The sequence below is a fragment of the Amblyraja radiata genome, chromosome 12 (genome assembly GCF_010909765.2).
Source record: "Amblyraja radiata isolate CabotCenter1 chromosome 12, sAmbRad1.1.pri, whole genome shotgun sequence".
NCBI lineage: Eukaryota > Metazoa > Chordata > Chondrichthyes > Rajiformes > Rajidae > Amblyraja > Amblyraja radiata.
This window is the reverse complement of record NC_045967.1, coordinates 3,988,334-3,995,155: the sequence shown is the minus strand read 5'-3', so window position 1 is coordinate 3,995,155 and position 6,822 is coordinate 3,988,334. Positions and strand designations below refer to the sequence as shown.

The following is a 6,822-nucleotide window of genomic DNA, read 5'->3' as shown; positions in this document are numbered from 1 at the left end:
CACGATGTAGGGATCAGCTACAGTGCCATCAACACAGCGCAGAGTGCTCTTTCTGCTTATCTCAAACCAGCGGCAGGACAACAGGCGATGGGATCCCATCCACTGGTGGTAAAACTGATGAAGGGCATTTACAATATCAAGCCCTAAGCCCAGGTATACCCATATTTGGGATATCAGTGTGGTCCTGACATATCCCCCCGCCTCGAGCAAGCTACACTAAAGACGCTTAGGTTGATGGCACTTGTATCCGCTCAGAGGGTCCAGTCACTACACCTATTGCGACTGGACAACATGATCACAGCTCCAGACCAGATCTGTCGTTATCCAGCGACTGGTCAAACAGAGCAGACCAGGAACACCTAATCCAGTTGTGGCTTACCCACCAGAACCACGGTTATGTGCCATGACCTACCTACTATCCTACATAGACACAACCAGAATATTCGAGGGAGATGAAAAGCCTTGTGGGTCAGTCACAAAAACCTTATGGTGGGGTACGAGCCAAACCATTGCGAGATGGCTCAAGCAGGTGCTAGAAACTGCTGGGATAAACACTAACATGTACAAATTTTATTCCACCAGGGCAGCATCCATGTCGACGGCTAAAGAATGGACATGCCTATACACCACATCCTGGCTACAGCAGGATGGTGGGAAGGGAAAAGACCGTTCAGAAATTTTATAATAAGCCGTTGGCAAAACCTGGTTTATTTGCAGTAAAGATTTACGAACTGCAAATAGTTAATTTAAGCCCAGGGGAGCAACTTAATTCTTTGTTGTTATTGTTTAAAAAATACCATTGTGTTTTTCTACAAATAGACTCATTGGTTCATTACGATAACACTTCCTCCCTCAAGAACTTCGGCAGTGAGTGAAATGAAACTGTTACACGGTTTGAAATCACAGAGCTTTGAAATCTTCACGTAGTCACTCACGTGACTCCGAAGTAAAATAGTAAGATTAAACGAGAACTTACCAGTTTGAAGTTTGATCTGTATTTTATGAGGAGTTACGATGAGGGATTACGTGCCCTCCGCTCCCACCCTCATTATATGGATCAAACTAATAAATTGATGTCTCCTTATCTTTACTATGTTTACTTCAAAATAACTGTGTCTATCTGTGATTCCACACCGCTGCTTGGAAGTATGCCGCGCCTGCGCACTGAGCGGGTTCTTCACGTAATCCCTCATCGTAACTCCTCATAAAATACAGATCAAACTTCAAACTGGTAAGTTCTCATTTAATCTTACTATTCTCATTGCTCCAATGTTGCAGAAACTGCAGCAAAACGGTGTAGCATTGTATTTAGTTCTTAAGGGCCTGTCCCACTTTCACGAGGTAATTCACAAATTCTCCCGTGTTCCCTTGAGTCAAACTCGCAGAATGTTCGTAACAAGTCCGTAGGAGTTCGTAGATATATCGTAGTAGCTCATTATGCCAGCTGTAGGTACTCGTGACATCAGGTAAGTCGGAACGTTTTTTCCAGCCCGTTAAAAAATGTCCACGAGTAAATAAATGGTCAGGATGAAAGAATTGTTGTGAAAGTGGGACAGGCCCTTTAGTCCATTGCTACTTTGTTACACTTACCTAATTCCTTGATACACAATAATCCACTGTTGCCAATATCTGTAATTACAGAAGAGACACGGAAAGCTGGAGTATCTACGGTTTAAACCAGCATCTGCAGTTCCTTCCTACACATTTTGTCTGTAATTGCAGCTTGGATTCAGATTGAGTGCAAGATTGCTGTAAAAACAGCATGATCTACCCATAGATCTAGCCATTCAGAATATGAAGTTACAATCTCCAATCATCATGAGACGGTTACTTCCACTTTTCCCCCAGAGTATCCCGGTGTGTTGCGGGATGTCCGAGTGGATTTGACTGGACGACCCACAGCCTGCAGAGCCATTGAGGTAAACTTTCCCCAACAGCCACTGCAACATAACAATAATCACACTCGAAACGGCCACGTTGAAGTAACAAATGTTGCGACCAGGATAGTCAATATATTGGCTCGTTGGTCTAGGGGTATGATTCTCGCTTAGGGTGCGAGAGGTCCCGGGTTCAAATCCCGGACGAGCCCTATTTTTAATTTATTAAATTAATTTTGAAGCAGAAAAATGCGGGATTTGAAACCGTGATCTCTCGGACCCAAACTGAGAATCATGCCCCTAGACCAACGAGGCATGGGAAAAGTAACGGTTTAGGGCTGCAATTAGAGTTGTGATGAGTTTCTGCTGTTACAGGGAATATTCGGTTGGGAGAAACATACGTATCGCACTATTGCCAGGGCTGTCTGACTGCAAGTGATAACGGGAACTCATCGTTTACTCTTCTCCACTCTGTCGTTGGCAGGGCCGGCCACTTACTGTGCTCATGTGCCCTTGCAAAGGCATTAGCCCTGTTGTCGAATGCATAACTGTCAAAGATCTGGTGCCGCTGGAACATTATTCCAATGTGCCAGGAGCCCCTCGGAAAATCGTCCTGTCTCAGATTTCCACATTACAGAGTAACTAACCTTACAATTAGGAGCTAGAGAATCCTTACATTATAACATTGCAAGAATCACGAGTTTTATTGTCATGGCCCAGATAGAACAATGAAATTCTTACTTGCGGCAGCACAACAGAATATGTAAACATAGTACACTGTAAACAATATAATAAACGAGAGAGAAATAAAAGTTCAATATGTAGTAGAATCTATCCAGATTAATAGTTGATTCATTAATTATTTTGAATTAAATAAATTATTTTTATATAATTAAATGAATTATTTAAAATTAATTATTATTCAGCAATGCTGCCTGTCTCGCTGAGTTGCTACAGCATTTTGTGTCTATCTTCAGTATAAACCAGCATCTGCAGTTCCTTCCTATACAGGATGTTTGTGTTGAACTCTGTAATATGTTGTGTCCATTTTTATTCTTTTTTTTTTTTTTTTTTTAAACCTTTTTCTATGGTTTGCAATGGAACTTATTATTATTTAAATTATGTAAAGCGCTTTGGGGTCAATGCAAATTGGCTTAAAATGCGCTATATAAATAAAGTTTACTTACTTACTTACTTACAGAATCTTCTATTTAAACACTGTTAGAGCTATTAGTAATAATGAGGTAAGGATTCAGTGTTACTATTTGAGCCGTTTCCTGCACCAGCACCTAATTGATTTGATTTGATTTGATTCAGTTTTATTGTCATTGTCTTCAAGTAAGAGACAATGAAATGTTATTTCCCATACAGTCATACGAATAAAAAAAACAAAAACACAGAACACAGCCGTCCACAACACACAACATCCCCACAGCGGCACCAAAGTTCCCCACTGTGAGGGAAGGAACCAAAGTCCAGTCAACCTCCTCGCTGATGTTCCCCGATGTTCACCCATGGTCGGGGCCACCCGAGCCCCCCGCAGTCGCTGCTACGGGCGGCCCGATGTTCAAGCCATCTCGCCAGGAACGATGCAGCCCCGATGTCGGGCGGAAGAACATCCTCAACGGCCGGGACCTCTGAATCGGCCACGTCCCACCGGAGTCCGCGGCTCCCGAAGTCCACAGGCCGAGCTGGGCGGAGATTCAACGCTGGCAGCCCCCGGCCAAGGGTCCCAGTACACAATGTCGAACCACAGCTCCGCGAACCACAGCTCCGCGATGTCGATGCAGCAGGCCCAATACTCCGGAGCCTCAAACGGTGATCCCAGGTGAGACATCGCCTGCTCCGGGATGCATCCAGCACTGTGCTGCTGAAGCTCTGGTCCGGTCCCGGCAGGAAGGGCTGCACCAATCCAGTTGGTAGGCCGCGAGGAGGGGTGCGAGGGCGCGACTCGGATAATAGTCGCATCCTCGCCAGGAAGTGACTGAATGATGGTTTCACCCTTACCCTACCCCCCTCCCCCACATAAAATACTAAAAAGAAAACAAAACATACTTTAAACATACTCAAAATAAAAAAGATAAAAAGACAAACAGACTGCAGGCGGAGGCGGCCATCAACAGCGCCACCCGATTGCATAATGTCCTCATCTCTAATCAACTAATTCTACCCGTCGCTCCTCTCCAATTTATGTCATTTTAATGTGCAAAAACTTAGAGGCAGACCCTAAATGCTGACTGATTATCCTCTTCCACAGATGCTGTATGACCTGATGAGTTTTTTCCAGCAATTTCTGTTTTTATTTCATTATTCCAACATTTACAGTGTTTTTGATTTCCATTGTCAGTTGTAATTTCCTGCACAAGTTTCGTGGTTCTAGACTTTGTTTAACACAGTCAAGAGTCAAAAGAGTGTTTTATTGTCATATGTCCCAGATCAAGAGCGGAACTCGCTATCAAAACATTGAGGGGACGGGGGACATAATTTTATGGTGGCCACGCACGCATGCGCACACTCACACACACATGTGCGAGGCTTCGGAGGCTCAATCCAGCACTAAATGCAGCTCAACTCTGCCTGTCTCACCAGGTTAACTACAGCTCTGTCTGGACTGACGGGATACCAGCGCTGCTTCTCCGCGCTGGCCATATTTCCCGGAAGTCCAGGAAGGCTGTAGGCTCACCTGGCGGGACTGGCGGAGTTGAGCTGTTTCTCTGCGCTGGCTCGTCTGATTCTCAACCAAAGATCCTATAGCGGAGGATCTTTGCTGCCGACCTCTCTGGTCACCCGCGGGGGGGGGGGGAGGGGGGAGGGATACTTGGAAGGGGACGGGACAGGGCCGGAGAGCCGGCCGGGATCGATCCTGGCTGCGGATGAAACACAGGTCTGTGCCACGTCTCCCTCCTCCAATCACCGCGCTCTATCCTCAGTCCCACCACCACCCCCCCACTCCTCCCTCCTCCAATCATCGCGCTGAATCATGTCCCGCCCCCATTGCCTGCTGACCGACGTCTCTCTCGTCCAATCAGCGCACTCAATCATCAGACCCACCCCCACTGTCTCGCGGAAAGCGGAGATTTCACCGGGTTTTAAAATCCGGATTACAAAAACTTGGGGGGGATGTCCCCCACCTCACAAAACATGGAGGGGACGTGTCCACTCTGCCCCCCCCCGCCCCCCCCAGGTTTTCCGCCCCTGTCCCAGATAGAACAATGAAATTCGCACTTGAATTGAATTAACTGAACCATCCACAATAGCAAATGAGATGAGGAAAAGCAAAGGTAGACAAAAATGCTGGAGAAACTCAGCGGGTTAGGCAGCATCTACAGAGCGAAGGAAATAGGCAACGTTTTGGGCCGAAACCCTTCTTCAGACTGATGTGAGGGTGGGGGGGGAGCGGGAAGTAGAAAGGAAGAGGAGGAGCCAGTGGGCTGAGGGAGAGCTGAGAAGGGGAGGAGAAAGTAAGGACTATCTGAAATTAGAGAAGGCAATGTTCATACCGCTGGGGTGCAAACTGCCCAAGCGAAATATGAGGTGCTGCTCCTCCAATTTAATACTCCAATACTCCAATGGTTATTCAATTAACAATCTTTCCAGAATGGATAGCATCCTTACAAAATATCAAGATAAAGGATACAGAATCCTGAGTATGTCCCTTAGACCTTCTTCCATGACATTTGATAGGAAAACCTTTTGCTTCTATCAAAGATCGACACAGAATGCTGGAGTAACTGGACACTACATGCTGGACAGGCAGCATCTCTGGAGTTACGTTTCGGGTCGAGATCCTTCAGACTAGCTTTCACTTCTACCTTTCGGTCTCGTGACAAATTATCTCTGTCCTGACTCTTCAGTGGTGGTTGTTTCTGGGAACAATCCCCCTCCATCTCTAACAAATTCCAAATATGTGGTCTGCTCCTTCTTACTTTCTTACCACACAGAACTAAAGACACAGTTCAGTTACTGTTTCTCAGAACCAGGCAATTACCTCCCTTGATCCGTTTAACATTCTCATTGAAACCTCCGAGCTTTCAAACAGTAACAGGAGGAGGCCATTTAGACCCTCGAGACTAAATTGCCATTCAGTTATATCATGGCTAATTATATAACCTTAAATCTACACTTCAGACTGCCTCGGGAAAGCAGCCAACATAATCAAGGACCATTTTAATCCTAGTGATTCCCTCTTCTCCCATCTCCCGTTGGGCAGCAGATATAAACACTTGAAAACATATTGCACCAGATTCAGGAACAGCTTATTTCCTAGGTACACAAAATTGCTGGGGAAACTCAGCGGGTGAAGCAGCATCTATGGAGCGAAGGAAATAGGCGACGTTTTGGGCCGAAACCCTTCTTCAGACCGGTCCTCCACAGCTTATTTCCTGCTGTTTTAAACTACTGAGTGGCCCTCACATATGTTGGGGTGTAGTCCTGATCTTCCAACCTACCACATTGCAGATCCTGCACCTTTTCTGTAACTGTAATGTTATAACACTGTAACTCTATTTTCTGCACACTGGTATTTATCTCATTGCAGTACTTGTTGTACTTAAGTATGGCTTGATTGTACTCATATACAGAATGATTTGACAGGATTACACGTAAACAAAGCTTTTCATTGTATCTCAGTGCGTGGGATAATAATTATCCAATGTCAACACCTTGGTTTTATATGAATGTGGAGAGCAAAAAGTTAAAGGATATTGTTAACAAATCCAAATATGTTTGATCTTTCTTGCTTTGCCCTCCCCTTCTTTGACACGAACACCTTATCCATTCGTTAAATATGTGAATAAGGAAAGCCTCCACATCAGAGTAAAAGAGAAATCTATAGATGGTCATCAGCATAACGTGCAGAAATTAAGAAGCATCACCTTTTGCTGCTTAGCAAAGGACGATATTGCACTGCATCCTTGAATGGGTCTTCTTCTTTCGTGTGGCGTGC

At 45.1% G+C, this 6,822-nt stretch overlaps 1 non-coding gene across 1 annotated transcript; it reads left to right on the top strand.

Annotated features, from left to right (window-relative positions):
• The first annotated feature begins 2,017 nt into the window (after positions 1 to 2,017).
• trnap-agg lies at positions 2,018 to 2,089 on the top strand. Its single transcript has one exon. It is a non-coding gene; the product is annotated as a tRNA-Pro (tRNA).
• Positions 2,090 to 6,822: the final 4,733 nt, after the last annotated feature.